At 47.3% G+C, this 15,687-nt stretch overlaps 1 protein-coding gene across 4 annotated transcripts in view; it reads left to right on the top strand.

Moving 5' to 3' along the window:
• Positions 1 to 7,952: 7,952 nt before the first annotated feature.
• The window catches only part of Gmeb1 (glucocorticoid modulatory element binding protein 1), a 34,689-nt gene continuing 26,954 nt past the window's right edge, over positions 7,953 to 15,687 (top strand). For 2 of the 4 annotated variants that reach the window (XM_029540180.1, XM_029540178.1), the window contains exon 1: positions 8,555 to 8,699. The gene's annotated coding sequence lies outside the window, so the exon portion shown is untranslated. Of the gene's footprint in view, positions 8,011 to 8,554; positions 8,700 to 15,687 lie in introns of those variants that run through there. The other 2 variants (XM_021200197.2, XM_029540181.1) reach the window with 2 other exon arrangements.

Genomic DNA, 15,687 nt, shown 5'->3' with positions numbered 1-15,687 from the left:
CAGACACTCCAGAAGAGGGCATCAGATTTTTGTTACGGATGGTTGTGAGCCACCATGTGGTTGCTGGGATTTGAACTCAGGACCTTTGGAAGAGCAGTTGGTGCTCTTAACCGCTGAGCCATCTCACCAGCCCCCAGTTGGTGCTCTTAACTGCTGAGCCATCTTCTCTCCAGCCCCCTTGATATACATTTCATATGGAGTATGTGTATTTAAAAAAAAATTATGTCTGGAGTTACATATTTTGGTGTGTATACCTCATATATGTCCATATTCCTTTTAAAATTTTTTGTTTTATTTTTGAAACAGGGTCTTACTATATAGTCATCATGGCTGGCCCTTTTCTCTCTTTGTAGACCAAGCCTGGCCTTAAACTCAGAGATCTGCCTCATGAGTGCTTAGGTTTATTTTCATGTGTGAGTTCATGAGAAGTTAGATTCTCAGAACCCAAATGGTGGAAGGAGAAGATGAACCTGCCACTTGTCTTCTGACCTACATATGCCATGGTGTACCCCTCCGATAAAAAGTCCTTGAAATAACTACTCATATTTATGGATACACATACAGTATATATATATATATATATATATATATATATATATATATATATATTCACAAGTACTGGTGTGCCATTTTGCCCAGTTTATGTTAGCTTTAGAAAAGGATATGAGGGAGCCGGGTGTGGTGGCACATGCCTTTAATCCCAGCACTTGGGAGGCAGAGGCAGGCGGATTTCTGAGTTCGAGGTCATCCTGGTCTACAAAGTGAGTTCCAGGACAGCCGAGACTACACAGAGAAACCCTGTCTCAAAAAAAAAAAAAAAAAAAAAAAAAAAAAAAAAAAAAAAAGAAAGAAAGAAAAAAGAGAAAAGAAAAAAGAAAAGAAATGGATATGAGGGAGGGCTGGAGAGATGGCTCTACAATCATGAGTACTTGTTCAGTTCCCAGTACCCAGAACTCCCACCTCCTCTGGCTTCCTTGGTGCTAGGTCCAAATGAAGTATGTATACATGAGTGTAGACAAACACACATAAAGATAAATCATTGTTTAATACAGTCTGGGTGTGGTGGCACTTTTTTTGTTTTGCTTTGTTTTTTGTTTTTCCAAGCAGGGGTTTCTCTGTGTACCTGTGTAGTCTTGGCTGTCCTGTAACTCACTCTGTAGACCAGGCTACCTTTGAACTCAGAAATCCGCCTACTTCTGACTCCAGAGTGCTGGGATTAAAGGCGTGCACCCCCACTGGCCCTGTAATGGTAGATATCTTTATCCTAGCACTCAGGAGGCAGAGGTAGGCAAGATCTCTGTGAGTACCAGCTAGTGTTGTATAGTGAGACTTTGTTTCAGGGAAGGAACGAGTGAAAGAACAAAGGAAAAAAGAAAAGAAAATGGGGAGGTGGTCACAGGCTCAAGGAGCTTACACTCCAAAGGCTCGCCCTGTAAATCAGACTGGACTAGAATTTAGAGATCTGCTGGGATTAAGGATTTATGCCAACACACCCAGCTCCAACTGGCATCCCCCCCACCCCTTTTTTTTTTTTGTCTTTTGAGACAGGATTTCTCTGGGTAACCCTGGCTGGCCTGGAACTCACAGAGATCCTCCTGCTTCTGCCTCCTCAGCGCTGGAATTAACGGTGTGGGCCAGTATTCCTGACCTCCATCTCCCTTTTCTACACTGGGACGCTGAGGTTGAGACGGACCCATAAGCACAGTGCCAGCAGGATTCCATTCTTATCCTTCCTCCTAAGCCAGAAGTCAGCTTTTCCCTTTGATGCTGACACCGCAGATGGGGCTGAGGTGGCCCAGGCAGTGACTAACCTGTCTACATCTACATTAGTCTCAAGGTTGTTTTTTTCTGTTGCTGTGGGTTTTTTTTGTTTTTTGTTTTTTGGGTTTTTTTCCCCATCAATTGGCAGAGTTTCCTCTCTTTCTGATTCTGCCTTCTTTTCTGATTCACATCCCATCTGCTACTAGATTCTGGTTTCTCAGGGTGTGGATGATACAGAAGGGAGGGATCCGCTGTAGGGGGTGGGGAGGGAGGAACAGAGAGTGCAGTAGTTCTTAAGCAACAGATTATTTTGAGAGTTCTGTGTACCAGGGAGTCCTCTGAGACTAATATAACCTGTCTGTTCGAGCCCTCACAGAGAAAGGATGTATTGTGGAGGGAGAACAAGGGAAAGCAAGTCCAGGCAGAAGGAAGCCGTCAGGTATGGGTGTATCAGTCTGGGTTCTCTAGTGTCACAGAACTTATGGGTCGTCTCTATATAGTAAGCGAATTTGTTATGATGACTTACAGTCTGCAGTCCAACTCCCCAACAATGGTCAGCTGTGAATGGAAGTCCAAAGATCTAATAGTAGTTCAGTTCCACAAGGCAAGTAGGAGAAGAGTGAATCCTCCTTCCAATGCCCTTTTGTAGGTCTCCCAGAAGAAGGTATGGCCCAGATTAAAGGTGTGTATGATCACACCTAGATCTAGGACTTACTTTGTCCCAGATGATCTTTTTTTTTTTTTTTTTTTTTCTTTTTTGGTTTTTCAAGACAGGGTTTCTCTGTATAGCCCTGGATGTCCTGGAACTCACTCTGTAGACCAGGCTGGCCTCAAACTCAGAAATCCGCCTGCCTCTGCCTCCCAAGTGCTGGGATTAAAGGCATGTGCCACCACACCCAGTTTCAGATGATCTTGAACTCAGAGATCTCCTTGCCTTAGTCTCCTGGGATTCACAGCCACTATGCCTCAAGATCTCCATGCCAAGATCCAGGTTAGAAACTTGTCTCTCCCAGCCTCAAGATATGGATCACAGGTGAGCCTTCCAATTCTGGATTGTAGTTCATTCCAGATATAGTCAACAACCAGGAGTAGCCACTACAATGGGTAAGAAGAACATTAAGAGATGTGGAAAAGAGTGTCCATCAGGACAGTGAGGACAGGAAAGGCTCTCAGGCCTGGGAAAGAGGCAGCTGAAGATCTGGAACAGTCTACCAAGTGGGGAAGCTGCTTACCTCCAAAGGCCACAGGATCCCTGTGTTGGGATGAGAGGGCCAGTGTGGGGCTGAGGGGTGTAGTTCAGTGGTAAATGGGGAGGGGGGTGGTACTGTGAGGTAGCAGAGGGATAGAAAGAAAGCAAGTCAAAAAGAAGTCAGGTCAGGCCAGGCTAAAGAAAACAAGAAGCACTTGGGTGGCAGAGACAGGCAAATTTCTGAGTTCCAGGACAGCCTGGTCTACTACAGAGTGAGTTCCAGGACAGCCAGGGCTACACAGAGAAACCCTGTCTCAAAACACCACAAACAAACAAACAAACAAACAAAGAAGAAGAGGTCAGGTAGAGTGGAAAAGGAGTTCAGGTTTGGTTCTAACGACCTGTGGGACATTAGAAGACTGAATACTTAAAGCAGCAGGGCAGAGAGCAGGGAGCCATGGGAGGGGACCGAGACTAAGTACAGGGACGAGGGATGGGCTTCTTGTTTTCTTTAGTTTTTTGCTCCTTGAGACAATACCTCACAAGCTGGATTAGAACTCACTCTGCGGGGCTAGGGAAATGGCTGAGTGGTTAGGATCACTGGCTGCTCTTCCAGAGGTCCTGGGTTCCATTCCTAGCATCCGTACGGCAGCTCACAACTGTCTGCAATCCAAGTCCCAAGAGATAACACCCTCACCTAGACTACTGTGTAGACAAAACACCAACGCGCTAAAACTAAAAAGCAAAAACAAAAAAAAAAAAAAACCCTCTCTGTGTAGCCCAGGCTAGTCTCAAACTCATAACCCTGCTGGTCTCACCCTACCCAGTGTTGGGAGTATAGAGGCATTTCAAATGTACTTGTAGGGAGAAGATCGTATGTCAAAACAAAAACCAAAGAGATACACTTAAAACATTCAAGTCTCAATCTTCCCCCAAAGCTACTGCCTGAAGTCACCCGGAGAGCTCGCCCCTGGATGTGCATACACCGTTACATGCACACAGCATCTCCCCAGTGGACACCCCTTCAGAACAGTTGTCTCCTCCATTGGTCAACTTCCTTTTTCACTCAAATAAAGAGAATCCTCTCCTGATTGAAATCGGCTGACCCCCAGAATGAGGAAGGGTGAGACAAATCCAGACCCGGCAGTGAACATGTCTATAACCTTGTGTTATGTGTTTGGTTTGGGTTCCTAGAGAAAGAAGCTTAGCACTTCATACATACTAGAAAACTCACTGTGTCTCAGGCTGACCTTGAACTTTGTGATCTGTATGCCCCTCCCCAGTAGCAAAGGATGTAGGCACTGGGTCCAAGCAACTTTCTGTTTCTTTCCTTTGCTTTTTTTCTTTTTTTCAAGAGACAGGGTTTCTCTGTGTTGCCTTGGCTCTACTGGGACTTGCTGGCCTTGAACTCAGAGAGATCTGCCTGCCTCTGCCTCTCTGGGGCTTATCCACTACCTGACTGTCGTACATGCTTGGTATGCACCAGACACTGGGTTTGATCCAAGCACCCCCAAACCAAATCAAAGCCCAAATATACTAACACCTCTTCAATTCCTAAGAAACAGCTTTTAGTGAGGAAAAAAAAAAGTGTAATTCAGAATTGTGTATGTATGGTAATCATGAAGGTAAAGTAGGAAAATTAAAAATATTGGCTGGGAATATGTCAGTTATAAATAGAAATACATTCTGTGTTTTTCCACCCTTTGTGAGCATTTGGTTACAGGATGAATGATTAAGTGGGGGTGGGGTGTCTCACATCACTTTCCTTTGAAAGCCAGCAGTCATCTTATTACCTTGGTTTATTACTTTGGTTTATTGTTCCCTTCATTCTGGCAACATAATAAAGAAACACAATTACAGTTGTCCCTCCACAGTGTTTTTCCCTACAAGCTCCATTCTCTGCCATCCAGCTCCATTTAGTCCCCAGCCTCAGAGAGGACTCGCCCAGTAGGAGCAGCTCTCAGTGCTGAACCCAGTGGCTGCCCCAGGCTTTTCCCTCCAGAGTTGTCCCAGTCTCGACACACCAGAAGAGAGAATTGGATGCCCATTACAGATGGTTGTGAGCCACCAGGTGGATGCTGGGAATTGAACTCAGGACCTCTGGAAGAGCAATCAGTGCTCTAACCACTGAGCCATCTCTCCAGCTCACTCCAGGGTTTTGTTTTTGCATCTCTGGTGTTGCTGGCACCATCTCCTCTTAGAACATCCAGTCTGCTCTTGTGGAATTCCTTTCTCCCTCTGCCCAGTAACCCAACCTTTCCAGCCACTCAGGCTGGCCACTGAGGGTTCTTTTAGGCTTGACATTCTCTAAGCTCGGGCGCCTGGCTTCCACCCTTTTTCTGTATGCTCATTGTTTCTGGGTGTCACCATCTGATTTTGACTTTGATGGCCCCATCTCTCTCTAGATGACAGATCAAATATCCCAGACACAAAATTAACCTTAAAACAAGAGACTAGGGGCTGGCTCGACTGGTAAAATGATTGGCTAGCATTTTTTTTTTTTTAAAGATTTATTTATTTATTATATGTAAGTACACTGTAGCTGTCTTCAGACACTCCAGAAGAGGGAGTCAGATCTCGTTACGGATGGTTGTGAGCCACCATGTGGTTGCTGGGATTTGAACTCAGGACCTTCGGAAGAGCAGTCGGGTGCTCTTTCTGGCTGAGCCATCTCACCAGCCCCTTTTTTTTGGTTTTTCGAGGCAGGGTTTCTCTGTATAGCCCTGGCTGTCCTGGAACTCACTCTGTAGACCAGGCTGTCCTGGAACTCAGAAATCCGCCTGTCTCTGCCTCCCAAGTGGTTTGGCTAGCATTTACAAAGCGCTGGGTTCCATCCCCAGCACCTCAGAACCTGGGCATGGTGGTGGTGTCTTCTGTAATCCAGCACTTGGGAGGCAGAGGCAGGAGGCGCAGGAATTCAAGGCCATCACCCACTGTAGTGCTGGTCTCACAAATACACAGATGTACAGAATCTTCTTATCGGGTCCTGGTGATAGTATTGTATGTGACAACCAACTGTTTTATAGGTGAAGACAGCAGGGTTAAGGGAGCTATGACTTGGCCATGATCGCAAGGCTGCCAATATCAACCACCAACTTTGGAATTCCATCTCTCTCTCTCTCTCTCTCTCTCTCTCTCTCTCTCTCTCTCTCTCTCCTCTCTCTGTCACACACATACACTACACATTTAGTTCTGTATGATTCCTGTCTTTGGAATAAACTTAAGCTCTTATTTCTTATTTATAATTGTATGTATGTTTGTTCTTGTGAATGCAGTATCACCAGAGGCCAGAACAGGAGTTGGGATCCCCTAGAGATAAGAGTTACAGGTAGGGCTGGAGAGATGGCTCAGTGGTTAAGAGCACCGGCTGCTCTTCCGTAAGTCCTGAGTTCAAGTCCCAGCAACCACATGGTGGCTCACAACCATCTGTAATGAGATCTGATGCCCTTTCTTGAGTATCTGAAGACAGCTACAGTGTACTTACATAAATTTAAAAAAAAAAAAAAAAGAGTTACAGGTAATAATGAGTCAGCCTACGAGTGCTGGGAACCTGACTCAGGTCCTTAGCAAGAACAGTACACACCTTAATTGCTGAGCCATCTCTCCAGCCCCCAATGTTTCTTTTCCTGCTTGCTCTTAAATAAAAAACCCTGTTAAAATGCTCTCACACACTTATACATCTTTTTAAAAATCACATTTAGAGTGGTGGCACACTCCTTTAATCCCAGCACTTAGGAGGCAGAGACAGGCAGATTTCTGAGTTCAAGGCCAGCCTGGTCTACAGAGTGAGTTACAGGACAGCCAGGGCTACACAGAGAAACCCTGTCTCAATAAAATAAAATAACATAAAAATCAATCAATCAATCACGTTTAGTGTGTGTTGGTTCTCCTTTCTCCTATGTAGGTTGGAGTGGTAGAACTCAGGTGGTCAGGAGCCTGCACCCAAGGTGCCATCTCTCCACACACACACACACACACACACACACAGCCCACAACCTGCCCTTTGGAAGCAAAGAAGACACAACACAATGTCTATAGGAAGAAAGATGGGGAAATAACCCTTGCGGGTCTTCTGTAGTGTTCTACCTACTGACCTACTTCCCCCCTCACACCCCTCATCTCTAAGTTTGGCTTGCTTTTTTTGAGACAAGGTCTCACTATGTAACCATGGCTGGCCTAGAACCCACTATGTAGACCAGGCTAGACAGGAATTCTGGAATTAAAAGCATGTACCACCACCACGTGCCGACGTTCCTGTTTAACCTTTAAAGATGAGAATGAGAGAGTAAGATGGCTCTGAGGAATTTATACACAAAGCATCTTCCCCAAGACCTGAGCACATTGCCTTAAAGCTTGTCAGTTACTATTCCCCGGCCTCAGAATCTTGCCCAAGTACTTTTCAAGTATCATTTCATTGTACATGAGCGACATATACCTTTTGGGAAATAAGTGGCTTAGAGTTGTCAAGTCATTGCACGGTTGTATCCGTTCCAAGGAAGTTCAAACTTGAATTCAGAACCCGCAAAAGCAGGAAAACCTACGCGAAGAGCCATGGTTTGGACGCGGGAAGGGGTTACTATCTATGCTCGGCCGCATCTTTTGATTCCACCTTGGTAACCTAAAAGCCTGATAAACTGTAAGCGTCAATAAAGAGGATTTGGAGAGAGAAAAGCCCTCCACAAGAGTCAGGGCGGATGACCTCTGCCTCTAAACCTTATTCAGTCCCTGGGGTCTCCCGCGACTTGAAGGCCTCAGCTCTCAGGCTCCCCAACTCGCTCGGCTTAGGGGTGTGTGTGTGTGTGTGTGTGGTGTGTGTGTGTGTAAGGGACGCGTCCCCTTTAAGGTGTGTGTGTGTGTGTGTGTGTGTGTGTGTGGTGTGTGTGTGTAAGGGACGCGTCCCCTTTAAGGTGTGTGTGTGTGCGCCGCGGCAGCCGGAAGTGCTGGAGCCCGGCTTGGCGGCGGCGGTGGCGGCGGCCGCCGTGGCGGCGTTGTGCGCATGCTCCGTCGCCCGCCCGCCCTGGCCGCTCGCCGCCCGCCCGCCCGCCCGCCCGACGGAGACGGTGAGGAGGGGGAGGGGTGGGCGCGCGGCGCGGGCGCGGCGAGGGCGGGGGTCGGGGGGGGCGGGCGCGGGGGCCGCGCGGCGGCGGCCGGCGAGGGCGAGGGCGAGGGCGGGCGGGCGCGCAGGGGGCGGGGGGCTGCTGCCTCCGCGGGCGCCTCCCCACGCCCTGTGCGTGCCGCCGCCGCCGCCGGGGAGCGAGCGGACGTCGCGGCGCCGCGGGGGGGGTGGGGGGACGCTGCCGCTGGGTCCGCCCGAGCAGCCGGGCCGCCCCCAGCGTGGCCGGCCGGGCCTGGGCGCCGGGCCCTGCGAGCCCCGTACTGGGCGGGGGTGGGGTGGGGGGTGGGGAAGGCTCGGCGCCCCCGGACCGAGGGGCCCGGAAGTCCTCGCGGAGGGCCGGGGGAACCCCTCCCCGCCCCCCACCGCCAAGACGGGGTCTGGGAGCTCGGGCCTCGCGCGGAGGAGCTGGGTCAGGCCTGGGGCGGGCCGGGTGCTGGGGTGGGGGTGGGGTGCAGGGAACAGGGTCTAGCCTTCGGCCGAGGGAAGGGGCCTGGGCCACCGGACCTAGGGAGGAGGAGGCAGCGTCCTTCCCAAGATGAAGGGCAGTAAGAAGGAGGAGGGCCACCCCCGAGGGTTTCAGAATGGAGGACCTCCGGTGGTTTTCTGCTTCGGGGGAGACGAGGGAAGCCTAAGGTGATGGGGGGTAGTGTGAAGGTACTTGCTGGGAAGAGGGGTACCCCTTGTTTTCAGAAATGACAGCGGAATTGGCCAGGCGTCCTCGGTTTGAGAGGCAAGAGAAATGTGGGCAGAATCTTACCCGAGGGTCTTGACCTGGCTGTCCAAGGAGCAGGGAAACCCTGAGCTCTCAAAATGCAACCTGTGACTGAGTCTAGGAGAACCAGGGGTTTTCTCCACTTCTGCACGTCCTTGCCATCTGCCCAGCCCCCCACTCTTTCCTTGGCTAGTATTATGGAACCTTTTCATAAGAACTTGGGCCTATCGCTTCTAATGTTTCAACCATATAATAACTTGTTTTTCATTTATACTTAATCAAGTTCATTGACTGGGTGCATTTGAGCTTCGTTGGGTTGGTTTGGGCCCTGTTTTGATTTCTTACACTCTTAGAGGGGTGACTTTTAAAAATGTATCCCTTGATTCCTCCAAACACCTATTTAGGAGTCTCCATCCAATCTGTGATTTATATAGAACTTTACGCCCTCTGGATACTAACTGCAGAGTGGTTCTGTGGAATGACCTTGGGTTCATTATATTTGAGTTCACTTTGGCTCAACAACCAAGTGCATAAGAAACGGGTGGACTTAGTGAGTTTTGTGCTTAAGTAATAAAGTTGCAACTTGGAGACTTGGTTTGTTGTTGTTGTTGATTTTGGTTATTTATTTGAGACAGGGTTTCTCTGTGTGGCTCTGGTTGTCCTCTAACCACTCTTCAGATGATGCTGGCCTTAAATTGTTTAAGTATTTGAGACAGGGTGTCTATAGTCCTGACTGGCCTTGAACTCAAGAGATTTACCTGCCTCTGCGATTAAAGGCATGTGCCATCATTACCTGGCTTTTGTTTGTTTCTTTCTAAGATTAGGTCTCCTTTTTGTTTGCCTGGTTCACCTGCCTCTGACTCCAGAATCTGCCAGGCTGCTCTGTATGTTAGTTATTTGACACTGGGGCTCACTATGTTTCTCATGCTAGCTTTGAATCCACTATGTAGCCCTGGCTGGCCTTGAACTTATGGTAGTCTTGTCTCAGATGCCCAGGTTCGTGCATGTAGATGGGAGATGATTATACTAAACATATGCTTTGCTTTTCTTTCTTTTTATTTTCTTGGCATCTTTCTTTGTAGCTCTGGTTTGACTGGCACTTGCTATGTAGTCACACAGACTTTACACTTGCATATCTTTCTGCTTCTGCCTCTCCTGGGCTAAGATTTTATAATTAGATTTATTACCTGACACTGTGGCACATGCCTTTCTTCCTGTCCTCACTCACTTGTAAAGCAGTAGCAGGCAGATATCTGAGTTTGAGGCCAACTACATTGCACCACGTTCCAGCCTGTGTCTCAAAACAACAAAAATGTATATGTAACTCTGTGTGTGCCTGTGTGTGTGTGTCTGTGTATCTGTGTGTGTGTCTGCCTGCCTGCCGTGCTGGTGTACTTGTGGAGGTCAGAGGATAACACAGGATTTGAGTCTCTCCTTTCACTGTCTGTGTCCTTCAGATCAAACTCAGATCATTCTCCACAACAAGAGCCTGTCTTTACCTTCTGAACCATCTTGCCAGGCAGCCACCCCTCTCCTTTTTTGTTTGTTTGTTTGTTTTTTTTTAAAAAAACAAAGGTTTTGTATAGTCTCAGCCTTCTTATGTAACTGAAGATGACCTTGAATCCCTAACCCTTCTGCTTCTACCCCCAGAGTGCTGCTATGCCTTGTTCCTGCTCACTTTAAATATTTTTAAGTTTATAATGCTGTATGCATGTTGGGAGGGGGTACCTGTGCCACGGTGTGCAGGTGAGTAGAGGCTGGAGGAGTTTATGGAGTTGGTTCTCTCCTTTTATATTTACATGAGGTCTAGAGTTAGAACTCAGGTAACCAGGCCTTTTTTTTTTTTTTGTCCTGAAAATAACTGCAGAGCAACAGCTGGTTAGGGTCAGCACTATCTGTAACCCCAGCTCTCTATAGACGGAGCCAGGAGGACTGAAAATTTAGGCCCAGCCTGGACTACTTAGACTTTTGTCTCAAATACCCCAAGTAACTGAATGTGGAGGTTCTTGCCTGCATCCCCAAGCTTGGTAGGTAGAAGCTGGAGACTCAATAGCACACGGTCACCCTCAGCTACATAGAGAGTTGGAGACCAGCCCAAAACTAAGCAAGGACTACAAAGCAAACTACAGAAAAAAACTGTTTTGCTGTAGGTTGGCCCCATGGCTGATGCCAAGTCTAGGACCTGAGCTGTACTGCCCCTGCAATACTTCTTTCCACATACTTGACTAAATTTTATTAAAATTATGTCATGTTTTTGTACATTCTCATAGAATTACAGAGCTCACAGTGGTGTGATCTCATGAGGGATGTTGCAAGGCCTCTGTGAGGTCCCCATGGGATCAGCTCTCTCATCTCACCTCAGGAGTTTGTGTTGTTATAAACAAGGGGCAGTTTTGTGTTTACACATTTTAAAGAGATGACCCTGCAGTTAGCCATGCAATCTGCTGGTGGTTGGGAGCTACTCACTAGAAGTGTGATGTTTAAGATGATGATACTGTTCCAGGACAGCCAGGGCTATACAGAGAAACCCTGTCTCGAAAAACCAAAAAAAAAAAAAATAATAATAAAAAATTAAAAAAAAAAAAAGTTTGACCAGGGCAGCGGTGGCGCACGCCTTTATTTCCAGCACTTGGAGGCGGAGGCAGGCGGATGTCTGAGTTGCCAGCCAGCCTGATCTACAGAGTGAGTTTCATGATAGCCAGAGCTACACAGAGAAGCCCTGTGTATCCGAAGACAGTCTTTAGCTCAACACATTCAGTCCCAACACTCAAAGGCAGTAGGGTTCTTACAACTCTGAGGCTAGCTTGGCTGCAGAATGAGTCCCAAGCCAGGCAGCTATTATATCACAAGACCTTGTCCCTCCTCCTGTCTCCCTACAGCCTCCCAGAATTAAAATTCTGCTCCTTTTTTTTTTTTTGGTGGAATAAATCTTGACTTGGGAGTCAAATTTGTACCTCAAATGTTATTTGGTTTTTTTTTGCGGGGGGGGGGTTGTTTTTTTGAGACAGCACAGCCCTGGCTGTCCTGGAACACACTTTGTAGACCAGGTTGGCCTCGAACTGAGAAATCCACCTGCCTCTGCCTCCCGAGTGCTGGGATTAAAGGCGTGCACCACCACGCCCGGCGTTTGTTTTTTTTTAATATTTACTTTCTTATCTGGGCCCGGTGGCAACACCTTTAATCACACACAGTATTGGGAAGCAGAGGCAGGTGAATCTCTGTGAGCTGAAGGCCAGCCTGGTCTACATATTGGGTCCCAGGACAACAGCCAAGACTACATAGAGAAACCCTGTCTTGAAGAAAAAAAAAAAAGATTTACTTTCTTGTTTGAGGCCAACCTGATTTAGTGAGTTTCAGAGGAGGCCAACCTGATTTATTGAGTTTCAGACTAGTCAGAGCTATGTAACAAGACCCTGTCTAAACAAAACAAGGCAAGCCGGGTGGTGGTGTTGCACGCCTTTAATACCAGCACTTGGAGTCAGAGGCAGGGGGATTTCTGAGTTCGAGGCCAGCCTGGTCTACAAAGTGAGTTCCAGGACAGCCGGGGCTACACAGAGAAACCCTGTCTTGAAAAAAAAAAAAAAAAAAAAAAAAAAAAAAAACCCCAAAAAACCAAAACAAAATAAAAAAGGCAAAAGGTTTATTTTCTTTTTTTGTGCATGTGAATATATTACCTAAATGTATGTATGTGTGCCACATTTGTGCCTAGAGAAGTCAGAAGAGGGTATCAACCCTTCTGGGACTGGAATTAAGGTGACTGAGCCCATGTGGGTATTGGGAATCTAACCTGGGTCCTCTACAAGATTAACAAAGGCTCTTACGGGATGATACATCTCTCCAGCCTCTACTTCAGACTTAAGATGTTACTATTTTATACAAACTCTCAGAGGGTTTCTTTTTAAATTACACTGCAAAGCTGAGCATAGTGGCACACATCTGTAATGCCAGCATCTGGGAGGTAAAAGGAGGACCAGGCATTTGCAGTCATCCTCAGTGAAACGGTGATTTTTCCAAGGCCACCGCAAGATTAGTAAACCTGTAGTGGATGACTCCGGAGGCTGTGGCAGGAGGAGCCCTCAGACCCAGAAGTTAGAGACCCACCTGTCAGCATGGCAGAAACAAGCTGTGGGGAAAGACAGCCTGTACTTAAAACCAAGAGCTTGCACCTCAGTCCTCAACAGCCCCCACCGACCCCCTCACCCAAAGAGGTAGAAAAGCATGATGGGAAACCAGCACAAGCTCAAAGCCAGTGAAGGAAGTCAGTGGAGGTCTTTGCACAGAAGTAATGATTCAGAGATCTCCAAAGGTTAACAGAGATGACCCTGAAGGAAGAGGGGGACAGGCCTTGGGGCAGAAAGCGAGGGTGAAGCTCAGTCCAGGCAATGTGACCCATTTGAAGGCTGAAAAACAGTGACAGGAGTTGATATGCCAGCTTTGAGAAGGGGGCTTATTGTAAGACTTTGTAGGCCGCAGTGACGTGCTTGAGCTTTCTTCTCACCACGGCAGGAGTGCATATTAAGGCCTGGTCTTTGGTTACGTGGGGAATGAATTGGAGGAATCCAAGACCAAAGGTTAGGATATAGAGAAAAAGCTGGAAAAACCCAGGTGACAGTGTGACATCCCAGATACAGTGTTGACGGCACAGATGGAGAATGGGAGGAACACACACACATGCACACGCACACGCACACAGGATTGGATAGGGTTTTGTGGTTGATTGGATTTAGAAAGAGGAGGCAAAAATAACCCCTGAGTCCCTCCTCTTGACGGGCAGAGGCCGGCACCACGTAGGGAAACAGGCAAACCTAGGAGCAGGTTTCAGAGAATGTGGCTCAGTTTGATACTGTAGTAAAGGCCAATACATACAGAGATGTAGAATCCATTCAAACAAACAAACTTGAATGGAATTAGAAGCCAGATATGAAGGAATTTGACCAGGTCACATATATATGACAATGTGAATCCACATTATTTATTGTTGTAAAAGCTGAGGAGAGTGTTTTAGTAAGACAGTGCCTAAGCACTGGGCCTGATGAGGCAGACATTTGAGGCTAGCCTGAGCTACATAGCAGTACTTTGTCTTGAAAAACCAAGAATAAGCTGGTTGTTGTGGTGCATACTTTTAATTCCAGCACATGGGAGGCAGAGGCAACTGATCTTTTGAGTTCTTTTTTTTTTTTTTTTTTGAGACAGGGTTTCTCTGTGTAGCNNTGGCTGTCCTGGAACTCNCTTTGTAGACCAGGCTGGCCTCGAACTCAGAAATCCGCCTGCCTCTGCCTCCCGAGTGCTGGAATTAAAGGCGTGTGCCACCACGCCCGGTGAGTTCTGTTTTACAGAGTAATTACAGGACAGCTAGGGCTACACAGAAAAAGTCTTTAAAAAAAAAAACAAAAACAAAAAACAAGAAAAGGGGTTGGAGAGGTCCTGAGTTTAATTCCCAGCAACCATATGGTGCCTCACAACCATCTGTAATGGGATCTGATGCCCTCTCCTGGTGTGTCTGAAAACAGCAACAGTATACTTAATATATAATAAATACAAATAAATAAATCTTAACAAGAAAGGACTGAAGGTCCTTAGTCCAAGTACTCTGTTCCAGCACAGCCAGGGCTACACAGAAACCCTGTCTCAAAACCAAAAACAAACAAACAAAAGGAAAGCAACAAGGAGCTGTGGTTTATAGTGTAGTTGTAAACACGAGCTACCATGCATGGCCCTGTGGTCAGTCTCCAGAAGAAGCCGGACAAATACTCAAGAAGGCACAGGCTAGTCGTGGCTGTCAGGGTCTGCACAGGTAACTGGGCAGTTTGGAGGGAAATTCTGAAAAGCAAGTGCAGGGATTTTGGCTTTGCTTTGTGCTGGGACTTAGAGAATAGAAAGGTTAGAGCGCTGCAAACACATTAGTGTGTGTTCAAAGTACAGCGAGTGGCTGATAGGGTTGGAGGTGAATGCTGTACATAAAACGAGTATTCTGAGGCCAGAGAGGTCCACTTGGAACGACATGCTAAGGATGTGCAAACAAGGCTGGCAGAGCTGAGGAGTGACTTGGGTCTCTGGCTACCTAGTTACACATTGCAGCTTGAATCCATGATCACCATGGCTGTCTCCTACTACCTTCACATGCCCACTAGACTGAGGTAGGAAATTCAGGGTATTTTCTTGTACTCTATACCAACCGTAGTTTCCCTTCCTCCCTCCTTCCCTCCCTCCCTCTTCCTCCTCCTCTTCCTCCTTTTTAAAAGACAGGCTGGCCTTTAGTTTATGTATCTCAGGCTGTATTCAAATGTTTCATAATCTTCCCCATCAGCCTCCCAGTGTGACAGCACCTGGCGCGCTCTCTCTTTTCAAGTACAGTGTACAGGACTACTCGTTATTGTTGTCAGAGCGCTTACCCACCGGGCACAAGACTCTGGTCTGGGTTCTTCGCACTGAAAAAGACAAAACAAAACAAAAGACACAAAACAAACCAATTTTCCTGAGTTCTGAAGTCTAACAGCTGCAGGATATCCTGAGAACCTCTGAGTTTTCATAAAGATTAGGACAATGGAGACAGCAAAATGGCGCAGTAGGTAAAAGTGCTTGCCATTGTTGCTGAATGAGAGACCTGACCCTGAAAGTTGTCCTCTGACCTCCATGTGGGTGCCTCAGCATGTGCACAGACATACAACTATCTAAACAACACAAAAAGACTGGGTCAGTGTGCCAGCTCGAAGAGCACATGGGACTTGGTGATGGTGTTCTCAGTAGCTCTGCAAGGAGCTGTCAGACAGCGTCATCTCCATTCATTCTGAGCAACTGATGTGTTTCTGTGGAGGTGCAAACCTTAGTCCCAGCATTCCCAGTAGAAGCAGGAAGATCAAGAGTTCAAGGTCGCCGGGCGTGGTGGTGCACGCCTTTAATCCCAGCACT

Source organism: Mus pahari, chromosome 6 (assembly GCF_900095145.1).
Source record: "Mus pahari chromosome 6, PAHARI_EIJ_v1.1, whole genome shotgun sequence".
NCBI lineage: Eukaryota > Metazoa > Chordata > Mammalia > Rodentia > Muridae > Mus > Mus pahari.
This window is presented reverse-complemented; position numbering and strand designations above follow the sequence as displayed.